The following is a 15155-nucleotide window of genomic DNA, read 5'->3' on the forward strand; positions in this document are numbered from 1 at the left end:
AGCCACACAAATGTTGGCTCTTCCTTATACATTCTTTAGTTATATTATTTATAGGAAAAGGGGGAAAACCCCAAGAAAACTGACTTTACTTTCAATTGATTGTTTAATAACTTTTTTACCTTTCAAATGTGATGATGTCAGGAATCTGCTACCTAAATGGAAAAATGTAACTTATGTACTCTTATTTAATAAAAGTCGTATGTAAGTCCTGAAAAAAATTTAAGAAACAATACAAAAAAATAAGAGATTATGAAATGAAAATGCCAATGTCAGGTCTGGACAGAGTCTGGCCCAGGGAGTTGATGCTTTCAACAGAGTTGGAGATCTGGTATTATAGAAAACTTTGCCGTAGGCATATAGTGATGCCAAGGAGTCAGGAGTTTGTGTTTTCCAGAATCAAGGCATTGAGTATATACCCACATTTACTAAGCTACTACTACATGCCAAATAATGTGGTAAACATATATTTACTAACTAAATCCTCCCCAAATCTTCATGCTATAGTATAGAATTCTTCTCTTACAGATGAGGAAAGTAAATCTTAGTGATATTATCAGATTAAGAAAGAGTTTAAAAATAAGTATATACTGAGCATCTAATATGTTTCAGTGTCTGTGTTGGGTGAATGGGATATAGAAATAAAAATAATAATATCCTTGCCATCATGATTCTTAAGTCTCCTTGAGAATGTGAAGCCAATGAACATAATTTTAAAAACAACTACAGGAACAAGCATATCAATGACACTGTTTACTCTAGTTAAGGGAGGTCTTCACACAAGCTTTTCAGTCTCAATTGCTTCTTTTTATTAAAAATATCTGTCTATTTCTGCCTACTTACTCACAGAAGTAGAGAAACATTCCTCTTTCTACTCTGAAATGTAATATGAATGAGAAATAAGAGGAAAAATATTTATAATAAAATACTAAACATTCAAAAAGAAAAATGCTCAGAAGGAACAAATTACAAGTCGAAACTTCCACTTACATTTTCTATAGTTACCCAGAGAAAGGGTGTCTGTGTATGGGGAGATAACCTTAAAAAGAATCGTGCTCTAATTTGGTTACTGAAAAAGAAAGTGACAACTCCACACTTGTTATTGAAAAATAATCCAACTAAGGTGTATCAGAAATACTTTTTTATATGTTTGCTGTTGAAAAGTACCAGCCAAGGTTAATCCAGTACCTGGGAAAGACTTCCCAAATATTTGTTTTTGGCCATTAGTAGAGCATAGCCTTATTTTAGACATGTCTCCACTTTTGGGAGTACAGCTAAAAAGGGGTTTAGAAGCTATTTCTTGTTGTTGATGTGGTGAACTCTTGATTTTTCAATATGATGACTTCAAAGACAGTTCTTGCTTAGGTGAAGTTTGTATTTCCTGCTGAACCACAGGTCTCCTTTTCAGCACCACCCACATTGGTGTTATAAGCAAAATAAACCTGCAGTAGCATGTTCCCTATAAGCCTTGCAACAGAGACTTTCTGAATGTTACTTTCCTGATCCCTGCTTTCCAAACTCCAAAAAGTATATTAACCCATAATCCATTGAAATAAACCTTCTACTATTTTAAGAATTTAGAGGGCTTTGGTAAGGTAATTACCAAACCATAGCTGATCTTCATTATAAATGACACTTAAGATACTACCGGGGGCTTCCCTGGTGGTGCAGTGGTTGAGAGTCCACCTGCCGATGCAGGGGACACGGGTTCATGCCCCAGTCGGGGAAGATCCCACATGCCGTGGAGCAGCTGGGCCTGTGAGCCATGGATGCTGAGCCTTTGCGTCTGGAACCTGTGCTCCACAACGGGAGAGGCCACAACAGTGAGAGGCCCGCGTACCGCAAAAAAAAAAAAAAGATACTACTGGGTTCAATTAATGTCTAGGGGATGCAAAATAGTCTTCAGGGAGAAAGTGATATGTGACTTGAGTCAGGAAAGTCAAACAGGCAATAATAAAGTGGAAAAATAAATCATGTAGAGGTGATGAGGGAATGGTATTGTCATACAGCAGAGAGAAAAGAGGGGAAGCAAACTCTCTTGTGATTCTTGTAAGGGCACAAATCCCATTCATTAGGATTCCACATTCATAGCCCTACCTGTCTAATCCTAATTACTTCCCAAAGGCCTCATCTCCTCATACCATCACATTGGTGGGTTGGCTTTCATAATATGAATTTTGGTGGAGACACAAGCATTCAGTCTATAACATCTATCAACATTTTAGTGATTTAAAATAAAACACAACTGAAAGAAACAATCAAAACCATTGCAGCTAGCCATCCTCAAGTGATCTTCATAAACTTTGAGGAGAGTGGATTGATGATTATTAAAGTTTCACTTTAAAATAGTAGGAAAAGAATATGAAAAAAAATGTGTCATGTGTTTTCCATGCATTCCATGCATTAATAGAATGCATTCCATACATTCATAGAATGCATTCCATGCATTCATAGAATGCGGCCGAGTTGGATTGTGATGGGTCTACATGAGATACACTGTCATGGAATGAATCAAAATATTGAGAAATTGTAATAATAATAATAACAGCTAATATTTACCTCATTTATTCCTTGTATAACCTTGGAGGCTTATGACCCATTTAGGTTAAACAACCTTGTGTCCCTTTGTTAGGAAAATAGCATATGTAACAAAATTTTTGCCCAACCACATTTTAATTATATTCATAATATGGCTATGTTTATATATTAATATTACAAACTACTTTTATATCTATTAATTAATTTGTCATAGTACTAAATTTATTTAAATTAATTTTCCTTAATTATAACAAAAGCAACATTCATGATTTATTTGGTATCTACTCTTTTCTTGACACACATTTTCTTATACTTGCTCTAATACCATCCCCTTCCCCCACCACGCATCCACAATTAAGTGATCACCTTTTTCCATATTACATACAAATAATGAAACAAAAGCTCAGAGAAACTGGTCTAAATTTACACCTTTAATATTCCCCAGAACTACTGCTTAGATGCAAGTCATTTTTTTTATTCTATTCTAACACATTTACCTTCACATTATGCTATAAGAGAAAGCCAGTGGAATATGAGTCATCTACTGTATTTTGCAATCAATGCTAGAATGGGCATGTAAATATTTCCTTTCTGTTTTAATCTTAAAATCTAAAAAAACCTTTAGTACTTTCCCATAAAACTAATTATTAGTAAATGGTTTAATCTCTCCTCTTTTACCAGGCACCACATTCACAAATTAAGGCGATGTTTAATTGATTACCCATTTGTTTCTGGAAGTGGTTGGTAATAGCATCACCAGTGATCTAAGACTTCTAAGATGTTTTACAATGTTTATTCACCAGGGGTAAGAATCTGGATTGCTAGTGCATTGTCTTTCTCAGTAACTTGCTACCTAAATAAATCATGGATTTATTTTTGTTCCTTCCAGACAACAAGCATACTTAAGACAGGGAATTCTATAGGCAAGCTCTTGCTCCATCATTAAGTTTTTATATAGAGATTCCAGTGAACTCCTGCCAATAGGAAACCCATCTCCATTATCCTTCCACCTGTAAAAAGTTGGTGTCATCAGAGGCTGGAATACTGACAGGCTGGGGAGTTTAAGTCAGAAGCCTGACTCACAGAATATATTTAAGCTAGGGGCAAATAGTGAATGTTGAAATTGAATGGTAATTGTGTCCAGTGGATTTCTCTTTCTACTAAAAAAATAGGAATGGACCTTTACAAATGTGACACTGTAGTAATAAATGTTTTGAAATGTCTATCTTGCCTCAATGAAAGGCATATCCCTTCTCTAACTTCCAGAACTTACAGCCTCTCCTGGAAATTTTCTTCATCAGTTATTCTCTCCTTTATTTTTCATTCATTCATTCAATATATATTTGTAGAGATTCTGTTATGTTCTATTTCTTGTGCTAGTCCCTGGAGAAGTAAAGTGAAAGTTAGATAAAACTCCCAGCTTTAGAGAGGTAAAAGTGATGTTCTACTCTGGAAGAGGGAAACAATGAACATGTGAACGTATACAATCATTACAGTTTAGGATAAGAGCCAGGAAATGAAAAAAGAAAGTGTGATATTAAACTATTTCCCCCGCACAATCTCTACTACTGCCTCTTGTTTTAACCAGGGAAGTAACATTTATGCCACCCTCCTGGCCTCTACTTTTCAGTTTACCAAGGATAAGAATGGTGAGAGCCTGCCAAAGGCAATGAGCCTGAATGTACTTTACATGTTGTACTAGCACTCTATTAGAGACCTGTTTTCCATACCAAGAATCATATCAAATTTTGCTAAATTATGAAAGTTTTTTGTTTAAAGAAAAAGGATATCAAAGTTTTTATTTTTTGGGTGGAGGCATGCCGACAAGAACAACAGGTTTATGTCCTGAATACTGTTTCTTTTTTTTGTTTTTTAATTAATTAATTAATTAATTTATTTATTTATGGCTGCATTGGGTCTTCATTGCTGTGCATGGGCTTTCTCTAGTTGCAGCGAGCAGGGACTACTCTTCGTTGCGGTGTGCAGGCTTCTCACTGCGTTGGCTTCTCTTGTTGTGGAATGCAGGCTCTAGGCACATGGGCTTCAGTAGTTGTGGCGTGTGGGCTTCAGTAGTTGTGGCTTGTGGGTTCTATAGTGCAGGCTCAGTAGTTGTGGTGCTCAGGCTTAGTTGCTCCGTAGCATGTGGAATCTTCCCAAACCAGGGCTTGAACTCATGTCCCCTGCATTGGCAGGCGGATTATTAATCACTGTGCCACCTGGGAAGCACTGAGTACTGTTTCTTAAATGATAAAGTCCTTCTATCTTTTCCAGTTCCAGACTTAAGAAAAGTAGACACACTTTTAGCAAGACCCACACCCAGCCTCTCTGGGTATGGTTTATCCAGGACCCTCCCCTAGTTTCTCTCCGGGAAACATCCTGGATATATCCAATTTTCTATCCCTTCCTTCATTTTTCTGTTCAGTGTCTATTTGGCAAGCAAGCATTCAGTGTCTATAATGTGTGGCAAACATGGTTTTAAGTGCTGGAGATAGAGTAGAGAACAAGACTAATGAAGAACTTTCTCAAGGAGAGGAGAAGGATAATAAACAAATAGAAAGGAAAAGTGTGAAACGGCAGTAAAGTGCTAAGCATAGAATTAACATAGAGCCTGGAAACAAAGAATAATCTGATGACTACTCTCATTTGAGTAGTTAAGGGGAGTCATGTCTGACTAGGTAATATATAAATGAAGATCAGAATGACAGGAAAGAGCCATGATGAAGGGAAACAGCGAGTGCAAAGACCCCAAGACATGTCTAGGAGCAGAAAGATCACTCCTGTGGCAGAAGTATAATGGATGTCGAGGAAATTGGAAAAGAAGGTGCTCAGAGGGTATGGCAATTGTCATGATACACAGAGATTCATGAGCCATATTAAAGAGTTTGGGCTTTATTGGCTTATTCAAGGTAAAAATAAGAAATTACTGAAGACTTTCAATCAGAAGGACTATAAAACTGATTTATGTTCTAGATCAGTGCCTCTCAAACTTATTGTGCTTACAAATCCCCTGAAGACTTTGTTAAAATAAAGATTTTCTGGTTCAGTAGGTCTGTGGTGGAGACTGAGATTCTGCATTTCTAACTAGCTCTCATGTGATGCCGATGCTGCTGGTTCAGTCAATCTTTAGAAAAATGAGGTTCTAGAAGATCACTGAATGCCACTGGAGAATAAGTTTCAGGGAGACAAGAGAACAAGCAGGAAGACCAGTTCAGAGGCTCTTCTTATAGCATTTCTGGTGAGAGATTACGGAGACTTGGAGAATTTTGTTGCTAGTAGAGATGGAGAAAGTAGTTGCTTTCAGAAAATGTGGTGCAAATGGAATTGACATAGGTTCCTGATGACTGGATGTAGAGTGGGGAGAGGGAAAATGAGAAATCGATGAAAATTTCTAGAATTTTGGCTTGAGCAATTATGTAGATGATGATGCCATTTAAGGAAGACTAGGAGAAAGAGCAGGACTGGGATGGTGTCAGTCTTGTCCCCAACTTCAACCCACATTTAGAACAGGTTTTAGGTAGGACATTTAAAAAATATATTTTACCACTTATCATAAATGTTAAAGATACAAAAGGAAGATTTTAATATCAAAGAGTGGAGCACTTTATAATGATATCAATAAATAAGAAACATTGGAAATTGAGTTTCTCAAATCCTCTTCAAATTCCACATGTACATAAAAATAATGATGCTCAAAGTCACATATTCAAAGGAAAAATATTATGTCAGAAGCTACTGAAAAGCCATATAACAATGTCATTGAGCTCTGGATGGTTAAATCTAGGTATTAATTTTGAGCTGTAAGCTTCATAGAATTAAAGACAATAAATATTGTTTACACATAAAAACAATAAGTCAAAAATGGAATTTTATTGTCTATGTGTTGTAAGAAAGGTTAGCTCTCCCTTTGCATTGTCAAATGTGATTTACGAGATGGCAAACTGCTTCTCAAATTTAAAAACTGTTAAATTACATGGGAATACTATAATATATCCAGGCAATTATAAGCCAGCAGGTTTGTAGCTCTTAAGGTCAGGGGCCCAGAGTTCTCTCCCCAAGGTGTGTTAAAGAAGTATTAACTAGCTCTTCCTTGAGTAGAGGTATTTAAATATACTGATCTTTGTTTCATAAGCAGTGCTATTTGAAAATATGGGAAATATTCTTGAGCATTCCTAGAAATCTCTGAGTCTAATCAAGGTCTAGACAGAAGCTCTGCTAACAATGAAGGCCATGGCAATTTATTTGGCCTCAGATCTTGCCTGACAGAAAGAGATGAACTGACAGAGAAACTCCATCTTATACTTAATACAGTAAAACCATTCTAATTTTAGCAACACCCTAGCAGTTAAGCAATCATCCCAATTATCTGAAGCTGGTATGGTGGGAGAACACTTGATTTACAGAGAGTTATTGTTTAAAACATATCAACTCACACCAGTAATTGGAAGATGATAGTAGACCAAATCATAAGTAATGGAAACATTTCAGAGAAAGGAATAAAGAGTGGAATAGATACAGATGTGTATTTGTGGAGTGAGAGTGGAGGAAAGAGTTTATCTATTGAACTGTTTATAAAGAGCAATTGAAGAACTACAGGATAAAAATAAAGATTTCTCCTTTTTCTTAGCTAAATGTAAAACACTGTTGCTAATTCATAGGTAAACCTTTCTTTGGGAGATATACAAGCCAAGTCCTGCTCAATTAGAAAGAATAAGAACCGCTGGGATTTACAAAATGTTTCATAGTTTGCAAAGAAAAGGCAACTCTTCCTGTTAGGTAGTTAATCTCTGGTGGCCCCAGAACCCCTATTACTTTTACTATATTGTATCTTAAGGCAGCTTCCTCCACCACTGGACTTTCAACTCTGTTACCTTGGCACTCTTTAATAGGTCCTCAAACAACTTTGAATAAATAAATGAATGAGTGAATCAATGAAAGCATTTTTGAAGTCACCACCTCATCACAAAGACTTTTAGCTTAACATGTAAAGAGAAGAAAAATCAAATCAACTCTTCAGGTTAGGAATGTTAGGTTAAGTGACTTGTGAATTTTCAGTTGTGGAGCAAGGGCTAGAACACAACTGCTTTTATTCCAAATCTTTTCCTCTTTCCATTTTACTCCGAGGTTCTCTGGGACAACAATTGAATAGGATTCCTCAGTTCACAGTTAGGAGAAGAGTGAGCCACTCCCTTGATTATTTTGAATGGCCCAGGATACTTCAGTCTCCTTCCTGGAAATGTGTTCTGCTTCCTGAAAACCCTATACCACACCAACTTCCCAGGCTATTTAATAATCTCATGGCATCTCTTTCAGAAGAGGCCAGTAATAAGGATTGTCAATTTCAGCAATAAATGATCTTAAAGAAAAGGGAAAAAAGACATTTATCTATAGAGAATGTACATTGTGATCCAGGGTTTTTTCTTATGTAATCTGTGTAGTATATCTTAATTACCCTTATATGAAATACACACACACATACACACACATACACACAGAGTAAGAATCCCTCACAATCTCACCACAATTCAGAATACTTATAAAATATGATGTATGAAGTAAAAATCTCCACCTATGGTCACTTCAATCCCACCAGACCTCCATTTCAGTCTATATTCTTCTAAACTTCAGATAGAGCACACTCTATTAATCTCTGTCTCTGTTTCCTTATATTTTCACCTAAAATAACATGAGATAATGTTATACAGACTTGTCAGCAAATTACTTTCTTTTTTTCCCCCAATTAATTATATATCATTCACACCCACATGAATTTAACCTTTAATTCAGCCTTGGGAGAAAGTATGATTATACTGAACTCATTTACACAAACAAGGATATTGAAGATCAGACATTTCAAAACTTTTGCCCAAGACCACAGATTAAATAGCAGAGTCAGTATATAGACCCAATTGTCCCATATTCCATAGCCCACAGTCTTTTCCCTGAAACATTGAGTCTCTGTCAGAGAAGAAAGAACAAACTCACCTGCCATGTCCATTGTTTTATGCACAGTCTGCTGATTAACATCATATGTACTAAGCCTATCTAGTGTTTGGAATACTCTATCAAACTTTTGAGTCTCCCTTAATTCCACCTGTTACTGAGCCCACTCCAAAAGCAAAAGTTGTGAACATTCAGAGGCAGTTGAAGAACTAGTCAGAATTGGCACCATGTCCATGGCAGCCACAGAGATGCTGGGGAGATGCCTGTGGCCCTTGAGCCAATTCTCTGTGCACTGTTGCTGGCATCAGGGTGATTCTAGACCTGGTCTTGTGTATCCAACCATTGTTCACTTAGTGCTGGGTTAGCACAGTGGCAATAATATCTAAACTACATCATAAGCTTTACTTTTATGTAAGAATCTTCCATGCTAGGGTTGAACTTTTCAAGTTGATTCCTTCCATCATTGTCTTAGAGGCAATGAGATACACTCTAGTCTCAGACATCATGCCTATTAGCATGCAAGCCTGATTTTTAGTGACTAGCTCTCTGCTTGTCACACAGAGACTGTTCAACTGATTTTGACTAATAGACTGAATGAATAGATGATAGGGTGGTACTGCTGGATCCTAGGTTTTAGCTGCTCACAGTGACTAAGGTCAGAACCTTAAGGTATTCCAGTCAAAACTAGCTGACTGAGACTCCTGTAGCATACAAAAGGAAAGAACTTCCACCTTGGAATAAGAAAGCTGGGGTCATTGTCCTAGATCTGTTTATAGCTATATAATTATAGATGGGTAACTTAATCTCTCTATGTCTCAGAATATTCATCTTCAAAAAAGGGAGAAGATACAAATATAATAGCTTTATTTCAGAGTTCTTTTGTGTAATTAATGAGAGTAAATGTTAGTGTGGTTTATTAACACACCATATTAGAGTTGTGGGAATATAGAATTTTTAAATCTAATAATTAGAAACTACACTAAAGATCGGGCACTATCTTCATTGTCAAGACGAAGAAATTACAGTAGCAGGGTAGATGTGAAATCATTGGAAACCGAATTTCACTAATGTGCAAGAAGCCCAGGTGAGCTTGAAGGAGCACTGATAGTTGAATTATATTTATCAAGGAAGCATTCTGAAGAAGATGGAGTTGAAGAACACAGCGCTGTTCAGACAACCTAAAAGGTAACTAATTTTTGAAAGCTTTTTCCAGTTTGTGCAAACGTTAAAATTCATTTCTCTTAGGAATAACACTATTGTGGACTCTGAAAACCATATGAACTCTGCCTCCTAAGTCTTTCTTTCACTAGTTCTTTATTTATTTCTACATCCAAAGGAAAATTTTTTATTGAATTATCCAAATTGTCTCCATAAAAAATAACAATCTGACCAATAAGGCCAGTCAATGGAATCACTCTGAACTATATTTTTTCAATGTAATCAAAACTCAACCTGCCTACGCATCACAAGACAGAAAAGCGAATCAATTATTGGCTATAGCCCGTCCCAGACCATCTCTTCCTCCATGCCTTGCTCCCTGTTTCCAGTTTACTACTCTGACATCTTTGGTTTCAGATATCTGTTTCTGACTTCTCCTTTGTCTTAGGCCTTCATTCTCTGCCTAAGTGACTGTCCCAACCTTACCTAACCCAACTGGACTCTCAGCTTCCAGTGTGCTGAGTTTTAGCTTCCCTGCAGCTCTATTTAAGATACATTTTGCTGCTAGCCTTGACCTTGCAAGAATGACAGCAGGAAGGCTAACCTCATCCGGTGCCTCTCACTCTGATTCTAGGTCTCTCCATTACAAGAGGGAGAGTAAATGTATTTCTGATTTTTGCTGAGTGAGTTGAGTTGTGCATTGAAGGTGTGGAAGTTTAGTAGCTGTGTTCTTATTTATCATCTTTAAAGATCCCCCTCCTTTCTATCTTCATTGACTCTTGTTTTTCAACTGCTGGGTTCCTAGGTAAATAATTCAGATTTTACTTGTTTACACTAGGTGATCTGAGGTACACATAAACATAGATGCAGTAAAATTGGAAAAAAAAAATTAAAGAAAAGATTTAAAACCCAAGTAAGCAAAGTGGTGGAAGGAGAAGGAAAATAAACTTTGGAAAATCAAGGCTGTGAGTTATGACAGCTGAATCTATCATAATGTCTACATTTCCTGGTTTCTAAGAAAAAAAGACACTTGATGTGTCATGCAGTTCTAATTCTTTATTAGGAGGAAACAGACAAGTTCAAATTAGAAATAGCCTATACTTTGGTTTACTTTCTGAGTGAAAAAAAAAATCTTAGTAGACTCACATAAGGGATTTCGAACAAAAATAATGAATAATATTTTCTGTATTTTTATCCCTCCTCCCCCTCAAAATAAAAATACTCCTGCATTCCATGTATGAATATTTCTTTTACTGAAACTCTACAAAATTTGAGAAAACACATTGCATCTTGTTCTGTAAAGGTAGTTCTATACATACCAGAGAGAGGGTTTTCTGTGACGCAAATAATACCTAAGCTTCAGAGTCCCTTACAGGTCTGGGACACTTCCAAGTCAGTGAACCAAAATGGCAATTGCAATTTGTTTTGTTTTCTTACTTGTATAAGTTTGTCATCCCACAAAATGTATATTTCTCCAAATCAAACTTCATGTAATCTAGGTGATCTCTTTAATCTAAGGTAGTTTTAGAATTTGAGGAGTGACTAGTAGACAGATTTTATTGGCTAGCCTTCTGAAACGTCAGCTGTCTTCTCCAAGCAGTTAACATTATCTATATGGCAGTCAAAAAATAACTAAGGTCTCATAGCAGTATTCAAAGGACAGCTATTCATTATTGTTGATTGAAAATATCCACAAACCCTAGATAATATGGTTTTATTCAATGGTTATTTGTTAAAATCTCACAATGGATTTGTTTCTGTGTTAAATGCAGTCAGTATTAAAATCAAGGACATAGGTACTACTTTTAAAGAACCGCTAGTCTAATGGAAATATATATGCATTATCATATAACATCATGAATACTATAATTACAGTATATACGAGCATGAGAGAGTTAAAGTAAACAATTATGCAAGTTAGACTTAACTTCTCTGAAAGATTTAGAGAATAATTCACCCAATAATAAAATTAATAAATGTAATATTTTGTTATGAAAATTGATAATTACCTTAAATTTCCTAGTAATTTGGGGTATATTTATTAAACATTTTGATAGTGATCCTTTACAGGAATAAAAGAGAAGTAAAGAATCATAGAAGAGTAGGAGTGAGTTTAGATATATATGAATCATTTGAAAAGATAAAGGAACCTGAAATAATACATTTAGGGCTTTGACTGGCTAGGGAGAAGGGACCTAAGATTAGGATGAAGGAGATAACTGGGCTGGTCAGAGGATCCTAAGTGGTCCTACAATGCCTCACACGAATATCTGATTCACAAAACTGAAAGGGTCATGTGAGATAAGCATTTTAAAGCAAACAAGGTTACTACCAAGGTTTCTCTATGTTAACTATACAACCAATATTACATCTCCAGAGCCATGACAACGTGGGGAATCAATATACCACCTATTAAATCTTTTTGTGTTGCTTGTCTATCCCGTTTCATTGCCAGTAATTCTAGAGCTCATATATACTTTTGTTACACATGGACTCACCAACTTTCATCTTAAGGTGGGCCTTCTACAGAGTCCTTCAATGCTGACGATGCTGATGTTGCTCATATTGTCAAGGATACCAGGTCAGCCTGAAAAAAAACCCCCAAAACCCTTTGTATCTTCTGCAGTTTATGTTGGAATACCTTCTTGTGTCCAAAGTGCCACTCTCTTGAAGATGAAGCTCAGAAGTCTCTATTATTGATACTGTATCCTGGTTGCTCCACAATGGTTAAAACTCTGCCATTATGCCTCCAGTGGCAAGACCTGATGTCACAGCTAAAACCTTCACTCCAAAGCATTGTCACTGTTCATCCTTTCTACACCCACCAGATTGCAAATATAAAAGTGCAATCTATTAATATCTCATGGTTAAACTTGATCCTATCTTTGTTCTTCTCACTGGCATTAGTGGAGATCATTGTTTTAGCACTGTAGTTTCTCAAGGAGAAAGATAGGATGGCAACTTCTTGGGGGTATAGTCAATTAAGAGTAGTTCATTCCAGAATGGTTTTCAGCATCATATTTCTTTATATACACTCATGCAGTCAGTTCTCCCAGTACACCTTGATAGTTTTAGCAGATGGTCCAGGGTCTGCTTCCTTCTCAATGTAGCACCCTCAAATCACACTTCTCCACAACCTGCTGGCCCTGACTCTTTCCAGGCATGTGGTAATATTTATCTCAGAAACCTTGTTTACCCTGCCTAGCATATGGATCTTGGCTGGAAAAACCTGAGTCCTTCAGAAAGACTTGCAGGTAGACCAGATAAGAGTTTGTATCCTTTCTTTTCCTTCATTTCCTCATGACATTTACTTACCTCCTTCTCAGCAAACTTCAAGCTTTGCATATTAATAATTTATCTTTCTGAAGAAAAGAAGTTCTGTCTCACTACTCAGCACAGAGACCAACATATGCATTAGTTTATATCTGAGGAAGACAGACATAAACCTCAAGAAGGCTGTGGCCTTGTAGGGAAAAAAAATCTGAATAAATATTTATAAAACATCATGATGCTGTGGAGAAATTAGGCTATAACAGAACAATATTTTGAAGGCCTGTGGGAATAATACTGCCTGAAACAAATACAGCAAAGCACAAGTTTTAATTGACTACTTCTATCTGTTTTGGACAAATCCAAATAGATTGTCTAGAAAAAACACAGAGTGAGGAGTCAGAAAGTTCTTAGTCTTTCAAATTGGATCTGGAAATAATATGCCCCAGCCCCCATATTTGCAGATACTTCCAAATTGAAATTATTCCACCTCCATGAATATGAAAGCCATCACAGGTTTTGTCTCAGCAACTTTTGCTGGGAAGTTACCCAGAACAGAAAAATATTAGATCCTGTATTTTCCTTTATAAGAAAAAATGTTATATGAATCAAAAAAAAAAAAAACCTTCCCTGAAGAACAGAATTATTGTACTTCAGCGACAATCTGTTATTGTGCTGTTTTCTAAATGAGTTGATTAAAATTCAAGGTATCCTAAATTCTACATTCTTCCCATATGGCTCTCTTGCGTTTACTATGCAACTTGTGAGCTAACTAACCTAAAAAAAATGGTTTTTTTTGAACCCATATTATAGCTTTTGAATGATGAGGATTTTTTTTTTTTTGCCTTCAAGATCAATGTTTAAATTTCCCAATACGTTTCAAAAATAAAACAAGATATACTACCATGGTAAAACATTTTTATGCTAAAAAGTAAATTTAATTAACTCCAAATAAAATGAAATAGAAGAGGAAGAGGAAGAGGGAGAGGTAAAGAAGACCATCAATAATTCAGAAGTTTAGAGCATAAATTACATGATTTTCGCAGTGTTAGCTAGCAATAGCTGGAATTATGTCCATTTGAACCAAGTTATTTCCATTTCCAGGTCTGTTGTCTTTATTTAAGAATCACCAGAGTAGCAGTTACTATATCTAGATACTGTCCCAGGCACTTTACAAATATTACATCATTAAATCCTCAAAATAATCTTATGAGGTGATACAACCACAATCCCCATTTCACAGATGAGGAAAATGAGGAAGAGAGAATTTCTACTTGGCAGAACCAGAATTCAAGGTCACGTGAGATATTTTAAAAATTTCTGGCTTAATTTAGATCAATGAAGTGAGAATCTATGGAGGTTAGACAAAGGCATGCACATATTTTCAAAGCTCCCAGTTGATTTTAATAGGCAGCCAGGTTTGAGAACCTCTGTGCTTCAGGGAGCTTCAGCAGAAAACAGTGGACAAGAGCAAAGAACTGTGTAATCAGATGATCCTGGGTGCAAACCTTAGTCCTTTTACCTAATAGGAGCACAGTTAGGAGGAAGTTACCTTTCTGGCTGTGTCTTGATTTCCTCATTATCAACTGGGGTTAATAATGATACACCATATCTACTTGATGGGTTTGCCACAGGGCTAATATTTAATTCTTTCATCACACTGACTGAAATGTGTTAGTAAAGAAGAAACTCTTGCATGTATGTCATAGGAAAATTAACAGATTAAGAGAAGATTTGGGCTACAATAATTTGATGGGATATGGTAACTTAATAGGATTAAGTAGGTTGATGATTTAGGTCCTACTTATTCTCTATTTTATATTATTTTGTTTCATGGTTTTTAGAATATCTGAAATCATTCCTGGAGTGCTTATTTAGGAGGCCATGAATGTTGATTCATAACTCTCAATTGCACATTGCAATTATTATTTTTGTTTTTAATATATTTCTTTAATGTCTATAACTAAAATTTGTGTATAATTTGTATGCACAAATCACTGGTTAAGCTGTTGACACATAATATCCAATTAAATATTTATATTGTCTCTATGAATTAGTTATAGTTTTTCAAGTTTTACTAGGAAATTGAGACACATAGCTAATGTGTTTTCCAGCATCAGATACTGGTTTTCTCCCCTCTCCTGTCTTGTAACACATTTACAGAACCACTGTAACACATTTAAATTTTTTCTTACAACAGTATCTTAGTTCTGTAACTGTCTGGATTAATCAGCATTTACTACTGTAATGCT

This window comes from Lagenorhynchus albirostris, chromosome 20 (assembly GCF_949774975.1).
Source record: "Lagenorhynchus albirostris chromosome 20, mLagAlb1.1, whole genome shotgun sequence".
NCBI lineage: Eukaryota > Metazoa > Chordata > Mammalia > Artiodactyla > Delphinidae > Lagenorhynchus > Lagenorhynchus albirostris.